Raw genomic sequence first — 13,469 nt, forward strand, 5'->3', positions numbered from 1 at the left:
TCAATCATGTTCTGTGCCTGCAGAAAACACAGTGTATTTTGTGTGTTTAGGCTTTTCAGTTGCCAATAATTCTGAGAATGCATTTTTCTTACTAAAAATAATTTTTAAAAGTTCAGCCTTTTCTTTTTCAGTGACAACATGTGTACCCATTCAAACTCTTCTGGTAAAAACTTTTTCTTAAAGCGTGTATCGCAAAACTCTTGGGGGATAATAAAAATTGTACAAAATTGGACCACAAAATGTTGTATAGTGAAAGATGATTCATCATAGGACTTCAGGCTCTATCCAAATGCAATTAAAAAATATAATTCGCAAAGCCTCTATCGTTTTTCTTTTAGTAGTTGAGTCTGGCAGTCCTTTGGACACTGGCACCATGGAAGTGAAACGCATTCTTTCATTCTAGCCAATTAGTGAATCAATTTGTTGTGCAACATATATGGTGCAAACGTTATATAGAGTACTTACTTGGGCTGAATTGTTTGAGCTTTCACGCTGCTCCAAATCTTCTGCAGCTACCTCAAAATCAAGATAAAGAATGGTGTAGCCTGTTCAGGATCTGTAAGTTTGAAATGCGGATGTAACTAAGGCCAGGCTTAGTAATACATGTAGGGCTGTAGCAGCTTAAGTTATGATTCAAATGTGCAAATCTAGTCTCTCTTTAGCTCAGATGTTGTTTTGCAGTGGGATCAGATAAAATTTGAGCCAGCTGGTTCAGAAAAAAAAAAGATGAGTCCTCAGTCTCTACATGTTCTTTTCCAAAACATGTTACCAACTCAAATTCATGCCTAAACTTCCGCAGCCTGCTCATTTCTCTTCTTTTACTGAACAGAAGGGTTTTTTCAAAAGCAGACCACAGTCTTAGATATGAACATAGCCAGTACAGAAGTAAAATATTCTTCTTTGAATTTTCCAGTATATCCCTTTCGTTAATTTTGACAGCATGCCTATAAAAATACATAGTCTAGTTTTTCTGGAACATACTGTTCAAAACTAGGTGAAGCCTGGAAGAAGTAAGTGTTCAACAAAGCTGTTGCTGGTATAGGGGAAAAAAAAATCTCTCCAAGCAGGGAGATTTTATTTTGTTCTTAAAAATACACTTCAAATTATTAATAATTTAAAAATTGTTACTTTTAATCTTAGCCAAAGCTGCTCTTTTTCATACCAGACTATTTTAGAATGCCTTTATGCCTTTTGGGTACTGTTTCTGTTCCTTCCCCTATTGCACATAGGGGTGTTTGCCCTCATATTCTAGCTGGATGCAAGTAGATTTTCTCTAGGACTGCACGTTCATTGTCCTGAATTTTAACGTAAGCTCTGAGTTAACGTTATCAAGAATGATTTAACAAAACATTTCTGTATTGTTATAAGTTGTATTCATAACTACTTGAATTACTGTTCTGCACTTTTCAACCTCTTCTCTCCTGTTCACCTTTGTTTTCTTCTATTCAGTTACAAAGTCTTCTCATTGTAAATATGACACATAACCAGCCATCCAGAAAATACTCTGGTTTTTCCCACGACAGTAGCCGTGGACAGGGAGGAGACCAGAGTACGTTCACTCGCGTGTCTCAGACAGCAGCCAGAAGCTACACCCAGGAGTACTCACAGACATACACATAGTAGTTCGTTCTTGAGAAGACGCACTTGTTCCTAAATCCTAGATAGGACAGTAGGGCCCTAGTGGTTTTATTTCTCTGAAACATTTGGTTATGATTCTGCTTTAGCTGTGTACCTTGCCGAGGGTATCATGAAGCATCCTTCCACCCATGCTGAACCCTCGGGCTCCTTACAGGTGCGTAATTGTGATTCTTTCACCATTAGACCAGTTTCCAGGTCCCAGCCAAGGTTAACCAGAGCCAACATTTACTGACTAGGTTTTCTTTCAGGCACCTTTAACAGTAACTCAGGACTCAGAAACAACACAATATTTATTCTTTCATCCTCAAATGTAAAATATATGGAAGCAGTGAATAAAATAGAATCCTTCGTGCATAATGCCTATACTAGAAAATAACCTACTTATCCATGGCACAGCTGAAACTATGATACTCTGGTTGATTTGGGATTAACAGCTTGCATCTCCTGACATACTCTTTCACTCAGTCTGTCAGCTTCTTCACTGACGTACAGCTCTTACAACTCCTCTCTTCAAATTTCTTTCTGTAGGGCTGATCTTCAGTCCACGTGTTTAATCTCCCTCTTCCAGGTGCAAAACAAAGCTTCCGATGCCAGCTGAGAAATGCTTTCACAAGTATGAAATTGGCTCTTGTATTCAAAGAGCTGATTCTTGTCTACGTACTTCCTTTCTGACCAGGTTCTATAATGGTCTGTTTATACGTAGTGTTCTTTAATTATCCATCTGTTCATGCTGGCAGCAGAACAAAATTGAATAGGAAAACAGGCTGACATAATACAATGCAGATATCTTACCAGCTGATTTTTACATCTTGCAGAAATGTTGGTCCTTACAGTCATAATGAGACTACGTTTCACCCTTTATTTGCATGTGATACAGTCATGGTCCATAAATTTCAGGACTTGGATGTCTAAGACTAGATCCATATATCTAGATACTAGATCTATATACTGTATTATTATTGAACAAATGTCCTTTATTTCTTCCCTTTATGCACTTGGCTGTTGTTTTGCAGAAGATGTTCCTCTTTGTCAATCAGTGCTCGTGTTTCTCTGTCTTAGGCAGCCCATGCTGGTTTCCACCAGTTCTCAACACAAATCTGGACCCCATTAGAAGATTTTTCCAAAGCATACAACTGCAAAAAACCCCCTGTCAGTCCCAGTAGCAGCTGAGTGTCATGCAAAGACACATATTTAAGCATCAACGTGGCTTTTCTCAGAACCTCCAGGTCACATGAGCCTTCCTCATCACGTCACTGTATTTTTATAACATTGCAGTCTAACTCTACATCTCTATCCAAGATCTAGTACAGTTTTGTGCCTTCCCTGTTGTTTCTGTTCTCTCTGCCTCTGTGAGAAGAAAAGCTGAAACCAAAGCCAAGTGTGTAAGATGGCTGCTGGCCAAATTCGGTTGCAGTAACAATGTGCTCAAAGCCAGCATTTAAAACTGCACCTACACTTCAGCCTGCCTTGGCTACTGATTCTGGAGGGCTGCATCTGAACTTCTATACCACAGCTGTTTTGGGTTTTTTTCCCCCTCTGATTCAGAATTCCCCCCCCATCTTGCACCATTTACCCATGAATTCTCATCTAAATGTATAATGTTCCATTATGTCTCCTGCAGAGCCCTGATTTCAGTTTGGAACTGGGGCTCTGCTTTTGTTTGCCTTTTTGAAAACATGCATCAATTACACTGTTCTGGGCTGGCTTTTCTTTTTTTTAGTTAGTATATTATCGAATGTGACTCTTCCAAGGCATGCGACTTCATACTTCTGAATGAACTCATCAAGAGTGACTTAAATCAATAACTGCTGTGTGACTCTTAATGCAAAGCTGAAGCTGAGAGTACATTAACAAAAAGCTTTCATTCTTGCACAAAGTTTTAATTAGCCATCCTGTTGATCTTTCCAGTTCAGTGCCTTATAAAGGACCCGAAGCTCTCCTTTATGGATCAGCGTTGCCATTAATTTGAAAATTTTTTTTGGCACAAGAATTCAAACAAAAACCTTAAGGGTTCCAACAAAAGTAGAAAAGGAAAATGGAAAAAGGGAAGAAATGCTGTTTGTGTGTGCGTGTGTGTATATATAAAATATAAACAAGTATTACAGTAGACTTATAGTATCTCATACTATTTCAGGATTATAATAGATTCTTAAGCCATAGTTCACTGCTGCTGCTACTGGGATTTGCCCATGTTCTAAAAATAAGTAGCTTGTAGGGTAAGAAGTCAAAAGAGGAAGCACACCTGAGAAAATGCTTTAGCTGCAGATTTTTACCTTTGTTCAAAGTTGTTTTTTTGCCTTTTTTTTTTTTTTTTAATCTTTGCCGGGGCATTGATATTATTACAAAAGCATGCTTCTATGGCAACAGTACTTTTCTGTCTACTTGGCTTTGAAGTAACACTTGCAGAAAATAGGCGATTTAAATATATCTATACATATAAAAAAACCCCAAAACAAACCAAACAGCCTCAGACCCTACATGTTTTCTCATGATCACTGAAAATACTAGAACTAAATATCTTTTTTTCTTTTTCCAGTACTGCTAGCTGTAAGATAGTCCAAGTTTGGGTTCTAAAGAAGGAACAATTATCCTTGTTTTGAAGAAGTAAAAACCCAAACCAAAACCCACAAACTAAAAAGTAAAGTGGATTGACAGTGCTTCAGAACAGCAAGTATTACAGAGGCTCACTTTCATGGTTTGTAGTTATTACTGGTATTTCAAGGTGATTGTTGGCAGTGTTTTCCCTTCGGCAGCGCTGTACGACTTTACGTATTTCATCCTTGCATGGTTTATGAAAACAAAGTATAAATAGCAAACTAGCACAGCTCTCGCAGAACAACACTATTTCTGCAATATTCATCACAAGCTCATTCTTTGGAGTTCCAGCGCTCTTCTGTGATTTGAATGTTGTCCTGAAGAGAATCATAATGTTATAAAATAGATGACATATAAATATTGTTATGCTTATAATGTAGGCAGCGGGGTAAGTACGAATGTGCAGTTTTAAGGCCGGAGCTTCAGCAGGCACTTCCTTAGCAAAGAGAACAGCAATGCAGAGTATCTGAAGAAATGATGGGATTCCAAATCCAAAGGTGAATTTAATGATCTCATATTCAGGACGAGCAAATAAGGGATCTAACTGGCAGTCTGTTTCCAGGTGATAGTTATCTGTGCCAACCAGTACTGCCTCAGTCAGTGACAAACAGAAGGAATATGTAAGTACAAATCCAACACACAACATGGGTCTTTGGGTTGCTTTGCTGAGAGCAGTCCTTGGTGGAAATCTCTTGAGTAATAGTATGAGAAGTGTCAAAATCAAAACATGCTGAGCATTGAAATAACTGAAGTTGAAAAAAAATGACAACACGTTACATGTGAGCTGGGTTGCTTGTAAATAGTCAGGTCTACTAATAACAGTAAATGATAAAAAAATCATTATAATATTGCTGATGGTGAAGTGTAGAAGAAATAAGTCTAAGTTTTCTATGGTTTTGTACTGCAAATAATTCTTTATGAAAACGATCAAAATACATGTGCCAGTTATTAATCCTGTTGGTACAAAAAAGGCGATGTAACAGTGCATAAATCTTGATATGATATTTTGAGAAGCTATGAAGGCTTCAATTTCTTCTGGGGAGATGAAAGCCAAGTTCTTGCTTGGGTAGCTGATCCATGTCATGTTGTGAGAAGTCATCCTTCCTTCCGCACCGTGCTTATTTCCTGTTCAATGAACTTTGAAACTGAAAAGGAAATCAAAACAGGTTTTAAAGTACAGTTTGTAGTGTCTAATTTGTGTGTTAAATGTTATGTGCAGTCAGGAGTATGAACCATTTGTTCTGAATAAATGTAGTCCTTTTTTTGGTGGCTTTTACGTTCCTATGTTAATTTCAAGCTAACTTGCATAATATTTTTAGCCAGAGAAATCTGCCTTTTTATTTTTTATCTGGTTCCTGCTCTCACCGCTACCCCCTTTTTCCTGACTTGATGCAGGCAGGACTGTACTGCAGCTCAGCTTTGTAGACACCAGCCAGGATTCAGCGCACTCCTGTCGCCTGTAGAATAAATGGGAGAGCCGGCCGTTCTGCGGGTGAGGAGGGAGTTGGCCCTGCAATTAGGTGGAGCCGCTTTTCCACACCATCTTGCCAACAAAGGATAAGGCAGCACGCAGGGCAACTCCAGGGCGTGGGTTGCAGCTACAGCCACAAAATAGCTTCACTGTACTGTCGCAAGGGTGGGAACTTCGTATAATTTGAACCCAGCTGACTGTCTCAGGGCTCACACCATGTACTTAGGAAAATGCAAAGATAATCACAATCTGAGGCAAGAGTCACATTCCTTCTTTCTTTTAGTTTGCTTCCTTTCTGTTTATGAAAAAAAGCCTTTCTTAACTGCAGTCTGTACTGAGGAGCCCATATAAAATGAATGTGAATGTTTAAGAAGTGTTCTGAACAAACTAAATGTACTAAAACATCTTTATACATTAATAATACTGTCATTTTTAGATGTAGCTGTTGCATAAAACTGCAAAATATAATGCTTTTCTGCACGCTCGAATTTGAGAAAATGATTACTGGTGCATTATAAGCCTATTGATAAAGTTTTAGCAAGGAACATTTTTTACAGCTGAGTTATAAATTCCTGAAAATAGGGAATTTTAAGAGTAATATGGATAGGCTGTTAGCTGTAATGACTCCATGATATGTTGATATAATAATTCTGCTACCATATAAATGTTTGGAGGATCTTTTTTTTTTCAGCCAAAAAGCTTTGTAGGAGAACATAACATGTAGTCATGAAAAACTGAGTGTAATAGATATGGATATAGAAATTTTACAGACCACCTAAAAGCACAATTAACTCAATTTCTAAAAGAAAATTTCTGTGTACCTTGTACTGATTGATGCAGAAAATAACATACCTTTTTTTTTTTTAGTTACAAAGGATAAGTATTTTTAAACGTAAGATAATGAACTCAATATTGCTAGTGAATTTTGAATGTCTGATTAAGTTAAACATCTAGGCATGTTTACAATGTAGAATGTTGTTTTCGGGGGGGGGGGGGGGGAAGGACTCTTTTATTCCCAGGGAGTTAAGTTTTGTGCTACATTAGAGTTTGGTATGTTTACTTTGTCCTGTTGTACACAAAGCTGGTCAGTACAAGCAAAGTACGTAGACACTACGTCAGGCGAAGACTGGACAGTGGAGTTCTCCTTACAGAAGTTTCTATACAGTCATGTTAGTAACAAGAGTGATACACTTAGTTGTACATAATGCATTTTCCATAAAGGGATTCTAGTGATGTTAACTCTTAAAGTGAAATAACTTTAAATTGGTAAAAGTTCTTAAAGATGCATTAATGCTTTTAAGCAGTGTTCATTATAGATAAGTCAACGTCTTAATACTGTTTGACAGTTCATTTATGGTTGTTACCTCTGACACTACTTCATATTTCTGATATTTCTAATCTCTCTTCAAAATTGGAATTGTAATACTGGTTTTAATTAGAAAAGTTGACTTATCAAACTAGCTTTGATTAAGTGTGTATATAATCTTATATAATTATAATTTCATTTATATAAAACCGTGGAGTTATGTTTTGATTCAGCAGTGTTCTTTGTCCCCTTTTAAAGACAGAGTTTCTTCCTTTCTAGAAAAGGTTATTCTTGGAGAGATTCCACTACAGGAAGGACTGATGCACCCAGGGAAGCGGTTTTTGTGTTACAGGTACACTCAGAGGAGGGGAAAAGTTGGCTGGTTGTACTCTGAGCTGGAGTACACCATGTAGGAAAGCACTGATGGGCAAAACTCATGGGAGTCTCTGAAACAAGTTAAGAGTCAATATAATTTTGAAGCTTAAAAATAAATTGTTAAATACGAACAGTCTTAAGAAAAATGGAGTGAAAAATCTTTTCAAAGATGATAGGTGTTGGGAGGAAATACCGTTGTCTTGTTAATTGAGGAAATGTGTCTTAACTGCTTGCAGTAGAGCTTTTGTTTCCGTTCAGTTAACTCTTAATATAAACCACTAAGAAGGACTCGAGTTTGTACTGAAGTACCCAAACTAAAGAGCAATAATAATTGAAAAAAAGGAAAAAAACAACCACCAGACCACACATGCAAAACTTCACATCTGTAGTCAACTGGTTGGCCTTTTGTATTTCTTCATACTAGTGATTTTCCCCTTTCTAGATTTTAATTTCAAAGGATTTCTTGAAATAAAGCTGATCAGTCTGATTTCTAAATTATGTTCTATGTTTAATACTGAAGCACTGGGGGAGTTCTAGAAAATTTCTCATTAATTAAGTAGCAGCAATACGTTTTACTTCCCTTTGGCGCTATGGCTGAAAGTCATCTACTGTGCTATTCAGTCAGCTGCAGCCATGGAGCTTGACAGACTTGCTGCTTCTGTCTTCCTTCTGCTGCTTTGATTTCTCTTTATTATTTCCTGGAAATCTAAAGACCATGAAATTCTAACTTCTACAGTTCATCTCTTAAATACTCGGGAGAAATCTCAAGAATGAAAGAAACAGTCTAAGTCAAATTTTGACCTTCTATTAGAAGAGAGATTTGAAGCTTAATCTGGCGAAGAATTGGTACTTTGTGATGGATAGAGAAAGAAAATGCATCTGCACAAAGCTTGATGTTATCATCCCACGCAGTTTCAGAAGGTTAAGAAATATTTACATTTTGAGCTCTTCCTCCAGAATCTTCAGTGTTACCTTCTAGTCCCATCAGGGCTTTTGCAGGGCCAGACATTTGAATTTAGTTGTGGCACTGTGAAGGTCTCCATTATTTTCTCAACAACTTTTACACCATGGGCCAACTAACCATCCTTGCTGTCCTTGCAGAGAATCTCAGAATAGCTTAGCAATGTTTGACTTTTATGGTAGCATAACTGCAAAGGAAATAGAGGACATAGTTTTGGGTTTCACAGGAAACCATATGACCTTACATCAAATTACAGGAAAAAACAAGATGCCAAAACTTGGTTAAATTTGCCCAGGATCTAGCCTTGGTTCTGATACTGGGTTCAGCTTTGACCACAGTAAGGTATTTTTGATTTTATTTAGCCACTCTTCAGGCATTTAATACAAAATAAGGAACGCTAGACTTAATGCAGCATATTCCAGTAGTTTCAACTTCTTGTGTGAGAAAGTGCATTCTCTTTCTGTACCCACCAGTTTGCAGAATGTGGTATTTTAATGGTGGACCAGCACAGGATTCAGAGAGACTATCCATGTGTTTAGGCCTCATTTGTCATAGGTGTCAACGTGAATGCCTGAAATAGTTTCAGTTGGGTTGCAACTCTTGCTTATAACCACAGACTGCTATTTAACATTGCTGTTAAATACTAACAGTGATGTTAGTACTACTCTTACTCTTCACCTAGACATTGTTATTCTAACGCGTGTGTCTTTTAACTTACCTCATCTGGGGAGGGATTTAAACTAAACAAATGTAATCTATTTAACCTAGAATTAACATACTCAGGGGGAAATAACAGTGCAACTACATGTGTACAATTATAATCAGTTTAAGTATTAAAATTCTGACGTAAGGGAAAATTTCTAGGTGCGTTGTTTTAAATGGAACTTCCAGAAAATCACCTTAGGATTAGCTACCCAAAGTTTTACCAAACAAGCTGTTGGCAGCTTTGCTATTGTTAGTTGGTATGAGCGTAATGCTTGCTTGAATTCAGTAAAGTGTTCATCACAGAAGAAAAAAAATATCTGCTAGTGGGTTGTAGCTTATGCTGAAATATTTTTGGTTTGGCAAATAATATTAAAGTTAACATTGTAGACATTAATTTTTTCCTCCCTTAAATTATTCCTAGAAGCTTTTATTCTGCTTTAAAAAAAAAAAAAATCACAATGGTAATGTCAGACTATTTTCTTTTCACTAAGTATTTGAAAGTGAGCAAATGGCAATTTTGAGTTCAGATTGTGGTAGGAAAGGCTTGTGTACGAGGCTGCAATCAAATATGCCTAATACTTCATACAAGGTAATGTGTGTACGTTCCTCTCTCTAACATGATCACACCTAGATATGTATTTCTGAGTTATGACCTTATCTTACAATCTTTTTTTTTTTGCAATATTTTGTCTCTTCATAGCTATTTCAGTGAAATTTGAAGATATATAGCACTTTACAAGCTCATCACCTCATGAAGTCGCTGCATTAGGGTTTTCTAGCTGAGATTACAAATTGGACCCCGTAGAAAAGCCTGACTCCTTTGCAGCCTCTGCAGCTGATTGATTGAATATAGTCACAGACGGTATAACCTCGCTATACATTTGTTTACATCAGAATGGATAGCTTTAGAGTCTGTAAGGTGCTCATCTATCATGTAAAGCAACTCTTAGAAATTGTAAGCCTTTACAGTTTTAAAACATTCCCAAAGAGTTAATTCCTTGCACTAAAGTAAATGTATGCTTAGAATAATAATGGAATGAAGGAGCTCACAACTTTTGTGGTAGTAAGATGAACATATTTACAAATTTTTATAGACTTTTGGCAATACTAATTTAATTTAAAGTAAAAAGGTATGTTCCATGGGAGCAGCAGAGCACTGGAGGATGGTTTATTTCTCACATCTTTTATTTCAGAATCTCCATGTAGCCAACCATATTTTTTTGTCAAAATACTTTGAGTTTCCATCATTAAAAAAAAGGGGGGAATTTATTATGTCATTTTCCTCTGCTGTGAGAAAATCTCGTATTCCCTCAGTTCTTGGCTCGTTCTTGGATTTACTGCAGGGACATACATTTTATTTCAAAATGCATGTAAAGTTTATGCTCTGCTTAATGGGGGAGCCCAAGTCCTATATTCTTTCAGTGGAATCTGTCACCTTAGAGTGCCAACACCTTGAGACATGAATTAAATTTTTTTTCTCACAACATACTGTGACGTAAACTGACCTTGTTATTTCTATTTACTCACTGGTAACTGAGAGTAATATATAGTGTGTCAAAGCTTACATACATTGAAGCTATGGCAGAAGCCAGGCCTATTCCTGTATGTCCTAGGATTAATTAATGAGGGAAATTTGCAATATGCTATTTGCATGATCTTTCCCTGTATTGTCATATTTGTCCCTTTACCTCTGCTCCCCCTCACTTTGTTTTAATTGACTATCATTGGCATGTTGTGAATTCTTCCTTAACTTCATGTGGCCTCACTTTTTTTTTTCCTTGGTTTTTGCGGTGTTTTTTTTCTTCCCCACCCCCCTTCTGGCCCTGTTTCCCCGCTATCATCCGCTCTGCCTTTTGTGTGTGCAGTTAAAGCAAATACACTTGGTTTTTACTTTCTGAAGCACAGCGAATACGTTATCCTTCACTTCCAACAGATGGAGCTGAGCAAATGAGCAGTGTTCAGAAGGCAGTTTAAAAATAGCAAATTGTGAAATGTCTACTTTCAGTATAGAGAGGACCAAGTCTCTAAGATTTCATTGGTTTTGGTTCCCTGTCCCTTTAACCGTAACTTTGGTGATTAACTCTTGCAAATGGAGAGCTTGGTTTCCTTCAAACTTTTGTTTATTAAAAGTCTAGAAAGTAGAGGTCCTAAACTGGGGAGTTTCTCACTGGCAGCCAGAACTCTTCCTCTATAAAAGGCTTGGCAGCGCAGGCTTTTTGCATTCTGTCACCAGCCTTTAGAAGGAAAATATTCCTTCATCCAATCGTAAAGCAATATGCATAATATTCCTTGTGAAACTCAGCTCTTGGTGGGCACGTCCCCTGCATCGACCCCTGAAAACACTGCATGTAATTTGGGGAGTTAATATATATGTGAATTTGTCCTTTCTGTTCATACTAGGTCTGCCAGGGTAAAAGATGGGGGCAGGCTGCAGTATATGAAAGACTGAAATGTAAAATACTATATTAATTTTTCTTCTAATGTCAAAATTCCTACACTTGGGCAAGTATTTGAGGTTGTAAAGATTTAAGAAATGCTACCCTTAACTTCTGAAAAACTACCACTTTCTGAGAAGCCATTTTAGTTTTACTTTTCCAGAATATAAATGAATCGACAGTAACTGAACATAATTTCCAAGTAGCATTGCTGATGTGTTTCCTGTCCTATACAATTCCTGCAGTGTGGTTAGGATTACCAACAATGTCCATCCTTTAAAAGACTGCTCTTAGGCAATAGTTGTTGTCCAGACCACTGAACGGTATTTCATCATCTAAGTATCATCAGTTCAATGGGAGTTAAGTACTTACCAGAAAACAGTCTTTGCATTTACTCTATTTAATGCTCAGCTTTACTATAAATTTCAGCTTTCTGAGACTGTTTCCCCGATACAGTATTTTACTTTGTGTAGTTCAAATGTTGTTCAAGAAGGGAAAACTAAAAACTACGGTTAAATTATAACCTTAGCTTCACAATTTGAGCCTCCCGTGATGAATAAAACATTGCATATTCAAAGTAATATAAAGCACTTACCTTTTCAAGAAAATGCTCCACAGATACAACTGGCTGAGACTTTCACTGTGAATAGTCAGATGAAGTATAAATATTGTTTGGAGGATATAGCTCTTTCTATTTATGTAGAAAGCAGGGTGTATATATTACAATAACTTCTTTAGCTGCTGTACATCAGGATGAAAAATCCAGACGCTCGCTCGCTACAAAAACACAGTTTTGTAAAGGAAACAGGAACTTGGTTTAAGTCATTCAAACCATACACGTTGCATGTTGAGCAAACCTATGGGTTTATCATGTGACTTTAAAGTTCAAATTATCCTCTGCAGTGAGATATTTTAGAACAGAAAAGTAGTGTTTGTCCTAGCCATTTCTAAGTATGTGAGGCCATCCAGTGGATTTTTTTTTCCTGTTCATGAAGTAATCCTACGCATACTGGCCGTTTTTTCTTGTGCGCTGTTTTAAGTGCCTAGAGGTCTAGAAAAGGAGAAACCTGTTGAATAAATACCAAGCAAGGCCCCTTGCTTAACAAGACAAAAACATGACACACAAGTAGTGCATGTCAAAAATTAAGATGTCAAAAATAGGGTGTATTTCTATTTTTCCATGGGTCCCAGCTCTTGGAATGCTCCCAGTATTGTATACATGCAATAAATTATTTTTCCAGATGCTCTGCAATGACCATGAGGGGTTAAAAGACAGGATTTTGAGTCCGTAGTATGTTTTGGGTCTGGCTCAGCATCGATCTTCTTAGTCACTATGTTTAAGAGTGTTCTTAAAACCTCAGATATAAATGAGCAAGAAAGGATTGGCTCATGATTTTTGTAGTGCATGCAGCCTTGCTGTCTGCAATGCATTGGTAGTGTCATGTTTTCTCATACCAGCACATGGGAAAGAACATTTTTATTGTAATCTTTTAATAATCTGCAGTCTTTCATAGGTTGAGAAGATGATTTGTGACCAGTGTTTGAGCAGTGCTCTCTGGTTTTGCAGCATCTTACTTGTTGCACTTTAACAAGCGTTATTGAAAATCATGTAGAAAGAGCAAAAACACTTCAAAGAAATGAAATGAGGCAAATGTGTATGAGTCTAGATTTCAAAATTGGAGTTGTGGGTTACCTGGAGAAAATATTTCAGTACTAGGCCTACATTTCCACCTGAAGGTGAGCACTACTGCTCCAAATACTTTTTTTTTTTTTTTTTTTTTTTTTTTTTTAAACTAGAGATGCGTGTGGAGGGTTTTGGGATGCTGCAGTAGCCCAGAGACATTTCAGCTTCCAGGTTGAATGTTCACGTTCTTTGTGACGTAGCTGCGCTCCAAAACAGCTCTTCAGTAGTTCAGTGGCTCTGTGCAATGTGATTTCCAGTGAGCTTGCACATGTTATTCAGAATACTCCAATTCCCATACC

The 13,469-nt window shown here is 37.2% G+C and overlaps 1 protein-coding gene and 1 long non-coding RNA gene across 4 annotated transcripts in view; one reads left to right on the forward strand and one right to left on the reverse strand.

The window, feature by feature from the left end:
* Window positions 1-13,469, forward strand: part of CHLSN (cholesin) — a 130,196-nt gene that overhangs the window by 21,633 nt on the left and 95,094 nt on the right. The window lies entirely within an intron of this gene.
* LOC142603998 (uncharacterized) lies at window positions 1,923-12,462 on the reverse strand. The gene is made up of 2 exons (XR_012837888.1): window positions 12,082-12,462; window positions 1,923-5,378 (listed from the first exon to the last, which is right to left on the reverse strand). It is a non-coding gene; the product is annotated as an uncharacterized LOC142603998 (long non-coding RNA).

Source organism: Balearica regulorum, chromosome 15 (assembly GCF_011004875.1).
Source record: "Balearica regulorum gibbericeps isolate bBalReg1 chromosome 15, bBalReg1.pri, whole genome shotgun sequence".
NCBI classification, from domain to species: domain Eukaryota; kingdom Metazoa; phylum Chordata; class Aves; order Gruiformes; family Gruidae; genus Balearica; species Balearica regulorum.